Below are 11474 nucleotides of genomic sequence, written 5' to 3'. Positions count from 1 at the left end.
TTGCCGCTTACAGCCACGGGTTCGGAAACCGGACGCCGGCAAAATTGAGCGTCTGGTTTTCAACTCACGAGCAGCGGGCTGATTTAAAATTTTATTTTTTTAATTTTTAATTATTTTTAACTTTTGGGACCTCCGACTTAATATCGCCATGATATTAAGTCGGAGGATGTACAGAAAAGCAGTTTTTACTTTCCCGGTGCCGGCAGAAATTAATGCCTACCTTTGGATAGGCGCTAATTTCTGAATTAAAATGTGCGGCTTGGCTGCACATTTTACTTACTGAATCGCGCGGGAATAACTAATAGGGCCATTTGCATGTTGCGGGCGCTATTAGTCTCGGGGGGGGGGTTGGACGTACGTTTTCGACGCGCTAGCTTTACCCCTTATTCAGTAAGGGGTAAAGCTAGCACATCGAAAACGCGCGTCCAAATGCGGGATAACAGTGCGCTCCGCCGGAGCACAATGTACTGTATCGGCCTTCCAGAGAGAGAATCCATTCCTGTTCCCTTCGGTTAGAATAATAAAGTTAGAGTCAAAACCCAAAGAGCAGAATTTCCAGGACAATTTATTTAGCAAGCAGTGCAATGATTCAGATTTTGGCTAAACCCAGAAATATTTTTGTCCGGTTTCAGTGAGGTGGGGGCTTCCGGATGAGATGAAAAGTGTTTGACTTAAACCTGCATGCCTGAGTTATTTAATCTATCTGCCCTTCCTGCTCTCTCTCCCGCTCACATATCTGTCACACGTTTTAGATCTGAATTTGTGCAGGATGATTTTTAAAGGGCGCTGTGTGCCTGTCTCAGGTGCCTATAACTTGACAAAGTTTCGGCTGAAACCAGACATCTAAGGTTTGGGTTGAACATCTAGTTTTTTAGACTCCTAAATTTAGGGGTAGTATTCACTCGCATGATGGACTCTCTACCTGGGTAACATCAAGCTAGGTTGAGAGAACATTGTCCAAATCTCATCTTTGGGTGAGTTTCCTCACTCCGAAGGCCATCAAATCTTCACAAGAGAGCACTGTTCTGTTCGTACGTCTCACGTTGAATGTCAAAGTGGCCCCGTAACCCCTACACTAATACCTAAACTTCACCTCGAGTCACTAGGTGGGCCTCCTATAGCAGCATAAATAGCTGCTTACTATGGTGCCACCCCCCAGAGGCTCTCTCCCTCTCCCTCTTCCTCTTCTCTGTCCCTACCCCACTCTCCTTCCACTTCTCTGTCCCTCCCCTGCTAAAATTTATCCAAAACAGAATTTGCAAAAAAATAAATCACAAATTGCATTAAGGACATATCACAGAAAATCACAAAGCATAATGGAAATGAAAAAGGTGTAGTTATTTTTGGCGTTAAAATTGTTTGTTATGGCTTCGCGAAGCCAGTCCACTTTTTCAGAAATCCCACCCCAGACTCCTCCCTAATCCCTCCCTTTTAAAAATTTGCATCGCGCTATGTGTTAAGGCGTTTTCGCATGTGTTAACGCATTTTTCATATGTGTTATGGCATTTTTTACATGTGAAAACGCCATAACGCTAAATTCTAGAAGGTTATCTTATTCACCGGCTAGAATTTAGCTGGATAAGTGCCCAAATATTCACCTCGCTGGCTAGCATCTGAGTGAGCCGGCTAAAAGCTTTTGAATATGGAGCTCTTTAATCTTGGCCTGTTACACTCGTAAATAAAAGCACTGACGTTAGTCTCCTAATTCTTGGTCTGTAGTTCATTCGTCTACGGTAGACGCCTTACCTAAAGCTCTGACTTGTCCAGCTATGGGGAGGGGCTGTTGTCAGTCCTAAGATTTTTCCCTGCCCGGGGGGGATTGGTCAAGCTGCCTTTTATAAACTGGTTGGAGCACGTTTAAGATGGGGTTGCTTGTAGACTTCTTTTTGGAGGGACTGAACAGTCTGAGAAGGGAAGAGGAGAGGGTTTTGACTTTTAAGAAAGTTGGGCTGTTTCCTCGACCTGCTCCCAGCTCTGGAGGGCAAACGCTCCTGCCTGAGGGGCCTGGAAAGCACATTTACCCTGCATCCAAGGGTGAGAACTGGCTTTTAAGAAGATTTTGCTTTACCTTGGATAGGAGGGAGGTTCTCCACCACCACTTCCCCACCGACTTTGGAGAGGAGATTTTTCCTGCTTTCCCGTCACTGTTTGACAGCCAACGCTCAATTTTGCCGGTGTCGGTTCTTGAGCCTGCTGACAGCCACGGGTTCGGAAACCGGACGCCAGCAAAATTGAGCATCCGGTTTTCGACCTGACAGCCGCCGGCCGACTTCAAATTTTTATTTTATTTTTTTATTTTACTTTTTTTACTCTTCGGGACCTCTGACTTAATATCGCCATGATATTAAGTTGGAGGGTGCACAGAAAAGCAGTTTTTATTGCTTTTCTGTGCACTTTCCCGGTGCCGGAAGAAATTAGCGCCTACATTTGGGTAGGCGCTAATTTCTGAAAGAAAAATGTGCGGCTTGGCTGCACATTTTACTTACTGAATCGCGCGGGAATACCTAATAGAGCCATCAACATACATTTGCATTTGTATTTGCATGTTGAGGGCGCTATTAGGTGCCGCGGGTTGGACGTGCGTTTTCCACCCCTTACTGAATAAGGGGTAAGGGAAAACGCGCGTCCAATGGCAGGTTAACAGTACACGGAGCGCACTGTACTGTATCGGCCCGTAAGTTTGTGGTATTGTGTGCTAATTGCATGTGACTGGCATTACTGCAAGTTCCTCCTTACGCATGCATTGCTAACACAAATGCAAAGGGGGCGATATTTTTCTAATGCACTCATTAGGCATTAATACTGGATCCACTATTCAGAATTAATAAACAGATAATATGGCAGGGAAGTTAATTATAGAGCCAGATTTGCAGTTACCTTTCCTGCCAGCTGCCCATGTTAATGCAAGCCAGGAAACTGAAAATCAGGTCCCCAGGTCCCATCAGCCTCCCGAGGAGAGGATTCCTACCTCCACTCCAAAGAGGCCCAACTCATACCCTCCCCCCCCCCCCCGAATCCCTCCACTCCAGGGCTCCAGCCCACCCCCAAACCTTCACTCACAGCCTCAAAAGTATCTCTCCCCCCCCCCCCTTCAAATCTTCACCAACAGGAGGGAATCTGGTGTCCTGGAGATGGGGAGGGAGAGAGAGGGCTGAGAGCTTTGTTTTCGGAAGTCCAAAGGCCCAGTGTGCTGTGTGTCCAGCCCCAGGTAGCCCAGGGAAATCCGAGCTGTTGAATGCAGCGGCACATCCTAGGTGCTCCGTGGTAACATCGCTCGCTCTGCATCTGATTAGTTTTGTACTTCTGGTCCTAAACTTGGTGGATGACATCTATCACCGTGCTGGCTTTAGCAGTGGCGGTGCCTCTCGTCCCCTTGATTTGCAGATAATTATTAGCATGTTCTGGAGTGTGACGCCAGCTGTTAGGATGAGTGTGCGCCGCTGCGACGCTCACACAGCATTAATTAGAAGGCTGATCATTCTCCGCCCGGTACCCAGTGCTACCACCGGCACTCTCCTGCTTATTATAAATTGCAAGGCAAAATTAGGAGAGAGGAAATTACATGCTACTGATATCACAAAACTGGTCTGTGAGCTAAATCTGATTCAGCTGCCACCTGTGTCATCAGCCACATTCTGCCTAGCACTCAGGCCGAAAACCTCTTAAAAATGATAAATGCTGCAAAGGCGACGTGCTGTGTGAGATAAACGACATTAACCTCTGGGAATTCAACCCTGCTGCCGAGGAGGCAGCGTTACAACAACCAAATCAGGAATGTAAATCCGTGCAGCGCGCATGACCATCACCTGCTTTCAAAAGGTGCATTATGGGCCCATGCTGCTGGCTCGCTGGCATTAGGGGAGACTATGCCGGCTGGGGCTGGGAATACTGTACAGAAGGGGAGGCCAATTCCAACCCTCGAGAGCCACAAACAGGCCGGGTTTGAAGGATGTCCACAATGAATATGTATGAGATATATTTGCATATGATGGGGACCGTGCATTCGTATCTATCTCTTGCATAGTCACCGTGGATATCCTGAAAACCAGGCCTCTTTGTGGCTCAGGAGTTGGCCACTCCTGCTGTAGAGGCAGCTCTCACAACCCTTAGAGGGACAAAGTCTCAGCCACCCATCACTCAACAGAAGAATCCAGAGGCCAGATTTAGGGTCCATGTTTAATGAGTTGCACAGCATCCAGGGGCCAGTTTGTGGCCCCTGGACAGGGACCTCACTGCAGTGACTGATGTGGGTTGGAAGAGGGGATGATATTTGTGACTGAATGCTCTCTGCATCACTGCCCAGTCGAGGTCCTTTCCAATCAATCTGGAAGCCCACAGGAGCAGGAGAAAAGCAGCCAACCAAGGATGGATGATTTCTCTATCAGGAGGGCCTCTGCCATGATTATGGACACTGGTCTCAAGCATCAAAGAGGTACAACTTTAACATGGATACTAACGTTGCCCAGCAGACCAGCGCCTCTTGGCCCTCCCAGACTGTCCAATTGCCCCTGTCTACTGTGTCACTGCAGACCCCACTCAATCCGTCATCTTCCTCCTTTCCCCTTACCCTACTCTCAATCTGTCCCAAGAATCATCATCATCATCATCAAGAAAAGAGAACCAAGTACAACAATTACAGATTTACAGCAGTATCTGGAGCGTTACTGCAGGGTGATGACAGAGTGAGTGTTGGGACGCCCGGGCTGGTCCCTCCTACCTGCCCCGATGCTCGTCAGGTCTCCTGCACTCCGGCGCGGCCCGGCCCACTCCTGAGTCGGCTGCCGGCATGGCCTCCTCGCGGCTCTAGATGCCGCCGACCTCCCTTCCGTGTTTGCTTCCCTAGGCGCGCATGCGCGTGCGACACGGCCCGACTCTTAAAGGGGCCGCGCGGGAAACGATGGCCCGGCCCCTGAAGATGACGTCAGGACTGAGGGGTATTTAAACCCTGGATCAGTTCCCAGTGCCTTGGCAACAGGTCCTTCTCCTTTGGACTGCAAGTGGCTGATCCTGATCCTGTGTTTCCTGAGGTTCCTGATCCAGTGTTCCTGTTTGTTCCTGATCCAGTGTTCCTGTTTGTTCCTGCTGTTCCTGATCCAGTGTTCCTGTTTGTTCCTGATCCAGTGTTCCTGTTTGTTCCTGCTGTTCCTGATCCAGTGTTCCTGTTTGTTCCTGATCCAGTGTTCCTGTTTGTTCCTGCTGTTCCTGATCCAGTGTTCCTGTTTGTTCCTGATCCAGTGTTCCTGTTTGTTCCTGATCCAGTGTTCCTGTTTGTTCCTGCTGTTCCTGATCCAGTGTTCCTGTTGTTCCTGAACCCCTGTCATTCCTTTTTCCTGGTTCCTGCTTCTTCTTCCTCGGCTTCATCTCCTGGTTCTGACTTCGGCTTGTTCCCTCGTCTCTGCTCTTCTGCTGCCTGCCCCTGACCTTTCGTTTTGCACCTTTGCTTCCAGCCTCGACCCGGATTCCTGACTCCACCTCTGCCTGCTGCTGGACCCGTCTTCACCGAGGAGACCCGCACCTAAGACCTGCCAGCCCCGGTACCCGATGGCTCAACCTGAGGGGAACGAGGGCTGGTATAGGTGAAGCTCCAGCCGGGTCGTCCTCCCCTGCACCACCTTCCGGTGTCGAGGACCATTGGGGGCCATCCCTCGGTGGTAGCACCAACTCTCGCCCGGTCCAAGGGTCCACAGTTCCAGCAGTGAGGTCCACATTCAGCCACTTATCTGGCTCACTTAGTCCATATATTCAGTAGCACAGTGGCACCACTTAATCTATCCAGCTAAGTTTATCTGCCTAACTCTGAATATCCAGCAAAATCAGCTCCCAGAGCGCCCCTAACATATCTAAGTACATTCAAGCCAGCCAGTTTATTATCTCTCTGGGATTTAGTGGGATAACTTCTGCTTCTGATTATGGACCTCAATAGGTGTAAGAGATTAACATTTGGGGGGTAGGAATGAGGAAGCAAAGGGTCATTTTGTGGTCTTTTAGATGATGATTGGCTAAGGTACAAGGTAGTTGAGGGTGATTGTAGTCTCTTTTGGTGCTGACAGATTAAACTTTTAGGTGACCGTTCTTGTCTTGGGTGCTAGCTCCCGTGCAGTACAGTAATATTATTTCCTTATGTTTCCTCCTTTCAGTCACCTTCCCTAGGCTCATGTCAGGACCTCTTTCTCCTGATGAAAATGTCACTTTACTGAGGAACATAAGCAGCACTGGACTGGCTCAGGCCAAAGGTTTATTTTACACGTGTCTCGTGGCAATCAGTGGCTGCTTAGAGGGAGAAGAGAAAACCAGGGCATGAAGAGCAGACCATCCTCTGCCGTCCCGCTCCAGTTTCCAGCAGGCGTGGTATAGGGGGCGATGCACCCAGAGTGGCACACGTTCAGCACCCCGTGACTGGCCCATCTTCCATCCAGTAACAGTGTGCAGCAGTGAGTCCCGTGAGAGAAGAAAGGTTACAGAGTAAGCAATGGACACTGATTAACATCGGGAAGTCCTGTTGCAGGATATGAGGAACAGCACAGCAACAAATTGTCCGTACTTGTGTTTCACAGTAAGAAATGCATTTTTTAAAATCCAGACTCCCGAACCTTGGCTTGTGTTCATTGTGTCAATGAACTTAGATCTACGCAACAGTGCGCTTGTCTTTCTGAAGGTGGTAAATTCACTGAAATAAACAGGATCTGGAGACTTTAATGGTTTGATGTAAAGCCAAATGCTAAACTTTGGAAATGGTTTTGGGAAAGGAAAGGAATATAAACTATTTGTGAATATTGGCCCGGGAACTTGGAGACATCTTTTCCTTTCTAAATGCTTTCAGTATGGATAGTTTTCTTCCATTAATGGCCAAAAGTGAGCAACTTGCATTTCGGCCCTGACATGTGTTCCATTTGGATTTTCTTTCAGTGCATTAAATCTACAAACAGAAAAATAAATGAGCTGTGATTACACGAGTGATGCAAACAAACCTCGAATCCCCAAGATAAGGGAGACTGGGCCATATTTCAGATTTAAACAGTATTAGGACCAAAATGTGCAAAAGGTCTGCAGGGCAGTTTGGGGCCAGATTTAGGGGTGTGCGACCTGTACAGCGGCGCAGGGGCACTGCTTGACCAGAGCACTACGAGGATCCCCCTGTGCCCCAGGATGTCATGAGCAGCAGCGCTCTGGGGGTCCCCCCTCCCCCCCCCGGAGTGCTTCAGTCGCTAGCGTCCTTTCCTAGCCTTTGCCCTGCTTCTGCCCAAATCTTAAATATGTTCCTTTGGGTGCGCACCGTTCATCAGCATTACTGTGTATTAATTAGTGTAGTCATGGTTCAGTTATGCTTTTGTTTGTAGATTTAATGAATTACACATGTAACCCAAGGACCTGTGTGTATGTGTAAGAATTTGTGCAAAAGGTATGCGTTGGCTGTGCTTTATTTCAGCAAACAGATGTATAGTCACGCATTCTCATCCACAAGGGCCTTTGGGCCTGATTTTGAAAAGCATTTACACGCTTAAAACTGGGTTTTACTCATGTAAATGGGATTTTTGAAAATTGCTACAATATATGCAATTGAATCGTGCAAAGGATTTACTCTCGTAAGTGGCTTTTGAAAATTGCTAGAATAGCATGCTACATTTACGTGTGTAACTCCTTTGGAAACTCACCTGTGAGGATACAGTTGTCCAGTGTCATCTCCTGTCCATGGCCTTCATTTCCCAGGTCCTCTGTTTCCAGTAGGCTGAGCTCTCTCTAGACCACGCTCAGTTTAGCGTGAACACAATATTTAGCTTGTCCTCGCTAAGTAAAATGCTCACATTAGTAAGTTAACACCACATATTAAATAGTACAGCTAAATAGTGTGCGGGGTGAGCGTACCATGATACTTAACATGAGCTCAGTACCCCTTCCTTGGATGCATGGACATGCAAATAACTTTACAAGATGAAGCCTCTGGGCACAACGCGCAATTAATGTGCACGCTAAAGTTTATTGCACCTGTCCCCAGGTTCAGCACACCCCTCTTGTTTATAGGAGTACTGTGCAGACGCCTGGCAGCATTCTGAGACGTGCACTTGATCTCTATAAACTGAGACGCTCCTTTCTCCTCTGTTCTCCTTATACTTTGCCCCCAGATGAACTCAGCATTTTCCCCATAGGCAGAATGGGAAAAGTCCTTCTGCACATCTTCTCCTCTGAGCTCTCCCAGGAATAAACGGGTGCTTTCATTTTATTCTGAAAGGTTCCTCTCTCTTTGCTTTGTATCTGACTTGCTCAGTGATTGTATATTCGTGGTGTGTCTGAGTATTTCAAATTTCGGTGAAGAGAAATGAAACAATAGGAGCTGAGAAGCTTTGGCTACCTCGTATCACTTTGGTAATGCTTTCAGAAGTCAACCTCCTGTGAATGTCTCTTAAAAATACAAGAGTGCCCAACATGGCTATTGAGTGGCAAAAGCAGAAAAGAGATGCCATTTCCCAGGCTTCCAAAGGATAATTTTCTAGCCAAGTTTTAATCAAAACCATGTTTTGTCTCAAGCAATCTCTGATAGTTCTCAATCCATCTTCTTTTTTAAGAGCTCAAATTGGCTATTCACTTAGGAATTCATTACGTCACTCATGGATTTGTAATTCAAACAGCACAACAGAGCAGAACTGACCCCTCTGATGGGCATAGAACAAAACTATTCCAAAACCTCTCTGATCAGGGGTGGACTGGCCTACCAGGCATATAGCTTTGCCCCGGAGGGCAGATTCGACGAGCTATGTTCCCACCTCATATTGTGTCCTCCTGACTGAGAGAGCAGGAGGTGCAGTGCCAATCTAGTGCTCTGAGGGAGAAACTTCCCCCTCCAGCTCGGGCCAATATTTTCTTACAAGTTGCCCCTGCCTCTGAGGCTGCTGTTTTGGGAGAATATGATAGAATGAGGAAATTAGTTAAAAAAAACAAACAAACAACCGCTAAAAGAAGCAGTTATAAAGGTAAAAAAAAACCATGCATGAGGCACGGACATTATTTTAAAATAGCCACAGACAAATTGGAGAAGCATACACGCTCACAGAAGATCAAATCAGATAATGAGAGCGTGAGAAAATTTTAGCATCCTCAAAAAAACCTCAAAAGGGATCATGGAATAACTTCAAAAGCTTTTATTCAGGAAGAACTCCACATTCAAATAGTACAGAGATAAAGTTATTAAATCACCCGACATGGACACTGTGTTTTGTCAACCAAGGCTGCGTCGGGAGGAAGAGTGCTGGCAAACAAGCCCAGAACACTTCAATGTCAAGTTATAAAGTGGAAGACCAGATAAAACGTATTCCATTAAAAAAGATTGAAGGAAGGTAAAAAAAAAACTGCCAGCATGTAAGACAGGCCAAGAGAGATTTGAGATGATGCTTGCCAAATTAAAAAAAAAAAGTAGTGGCCATGGTAACCTATGTTCTCTCCTGACCCTTCCCACTCCCAGCCAGAGAAGAGCTTACCTCCTCCTGCAGGGCATCCTGGTATAGCTCTCAGCTGTTCCGGCATTAATATTAATAAACAATTTTCTAACATTTGGGGGCCAATGCAATAAAACCCATGGCCAGGGTATCTGACAACGGATAGCAAAAGAACAATCCTCGGGTTCTGAGTAGGGATTTGTCCTGTCAGTGAAAGGACCAATCAGTGCCCAGTCAATGAAGTGAATACATTAATATAAATATAAATGATTCATATTAATGTCAGGACAGTTGAGATCTGCACCGGCTGGAGTTGGGGTGTAGGAGGGAACTTAGGTACCCTGGCCACAGGCTTTATTATATTGGCCCCAGGGCTCTACCCCCATAGCTGATATGGCCTCGGCCATAGGCGCCTCTGACTGGAGGGCGCTGTGCCTCCAGCCACCTCGTGTAATTATTACCTGGGGGCTGGCAGTGCAGGAGAAGCTCATGCTTATAGGGGCCATCGTTTAGGTGGTACAGCTTAGTGAGAAACCCTGGTGCACCTAACCATCCGCTCCCTTGTGGCAGTAAGACAGCAGCAGGAGAACTTCCTATCTGCAGCTGCCTTCTTTCTCCTCTACCTACTCACTGTGAAATGTAATCATACAAGACCAGGGGCCTCACGTGGATCAAACTTTACCATGAGCAGCCGGAGAAAGAAGTTTGGTGTCATAAACAAGAAGCATTGCTGCTGCTTTCCTCCTGCCATAGGAGAGCCTGGAGGTCCAAGGAATAGCTGGGAGGAGAGGGGGGAGGGAAGAGCTGGAAGGCAGACTCAAGCACAGGAAGGGAGGTGGCAAGTGCTTCTGCCATGCGAGAGCGTGTGACTGAGAGAGGGAGAGTGTGTATATATGTGTGTCTCAGAAAGACAGTGTTCATTAGTGTGTGTCTGAGTATGCGTAAATATGTCTGAGAGACAGAGAGTTCATGTTGTCTGAGTGTAAGACTGTGTATGAAAATGTGTGTTTGTGCATGTGTGTGTGTCAGAGTATGTCGGTTTATTTATATATACCAGAGTGTGTATAGCTGTGTGTATATGAGAGAGGGAAAGTGTGAGTGTGTGTGTGTGTCAGAGAGTATGTGCATATTGTCTAAGGGTGACTGTGTGTATGTATGGATTTGTCTGAGAAAAAATGTATATGTGCATATATGTGAGGATAGTGTGTGTGTGTATATGTCTGAGAGTGTGCATGCTGTCTGAGTGCAAGACTATATGAGAAAGTGTGCATATCTGCATGTGTGTGTGTGAGAGAGTGTGTGTGCATGTTGTTTGAGTGTAAGACTATGTGAAGAAGTGTGTATGTTCAGGTCTATGAGAGAGAGAGTGTGTGTGTCCATATGTGTCTGAGAGTGTGTATATCTGTGTGTATATGTGAGAGGGAGAGTGTCTGTTTCAGAGTGTGTGTGTGTGTGTCAGAGACAGTGTGTGAATTGCATGTGTCAGAGAGCATATGCTTGTTGTCTGAGTGTGACTTATTGTATGTATGTGTGTATATATCTGTCAGAGTATGTATATTTGTGTATATATGTGAGAGGGAGAGTGTGCATGTCAGATAGAGCATCTGTGTCTGTTGTGACCGTCGCTGCCCAACGTCTCCACTCCGCCCACCATACCTCTTTTGCGACTCCCTCTTTGGTTGATGGAAGTTTGGCTGCCGCGGCGTCATCTTGCCGTTCTCCTCGGCGTCCCCGGACCGGCTAGACGCTGCCTTCCGCCATGTTCTCCTGAAGCCTAAGGGCATGCACGCGGCACGGCCCCAACTCAAGTACCAGCTGTGGCGCGAACCTCAGGGGCGTCCCCCTGAGATGACGTCATCCGCACCGGATACTTAAGGTCTTTTGTTTTGCTAGCTATTCGAGTTAGCAAAGGTTTCCTTTACCTAGCTTCCTCCAGGTATCGCTGCGGATGGGATTCACTCTCCACTTGCCTTACTACTCTGCTTCCTCTGACTTTACCAGGGGTACCTGCTCCTCGGGGGCCTCGCTCTCTCTTGCTTTTCAGGT

This window comes from Rhinatrema bivittatum, chromosome 4 (genome assembly GCF_901001135.1).
Source record: "Rhinatrema bivittatum chromosome 4, aRhiBiv1.1, whole genome shotgun sequence".
NCBI lineage: Eukaryota > Metazoa > Chordata > Amphibia > Gymnophiona > Rhinatrematidae > Rhinatrema > Rhinatrema bivittatum.
Note: the sequence above shows the minus strand (reverse complement) of the source record.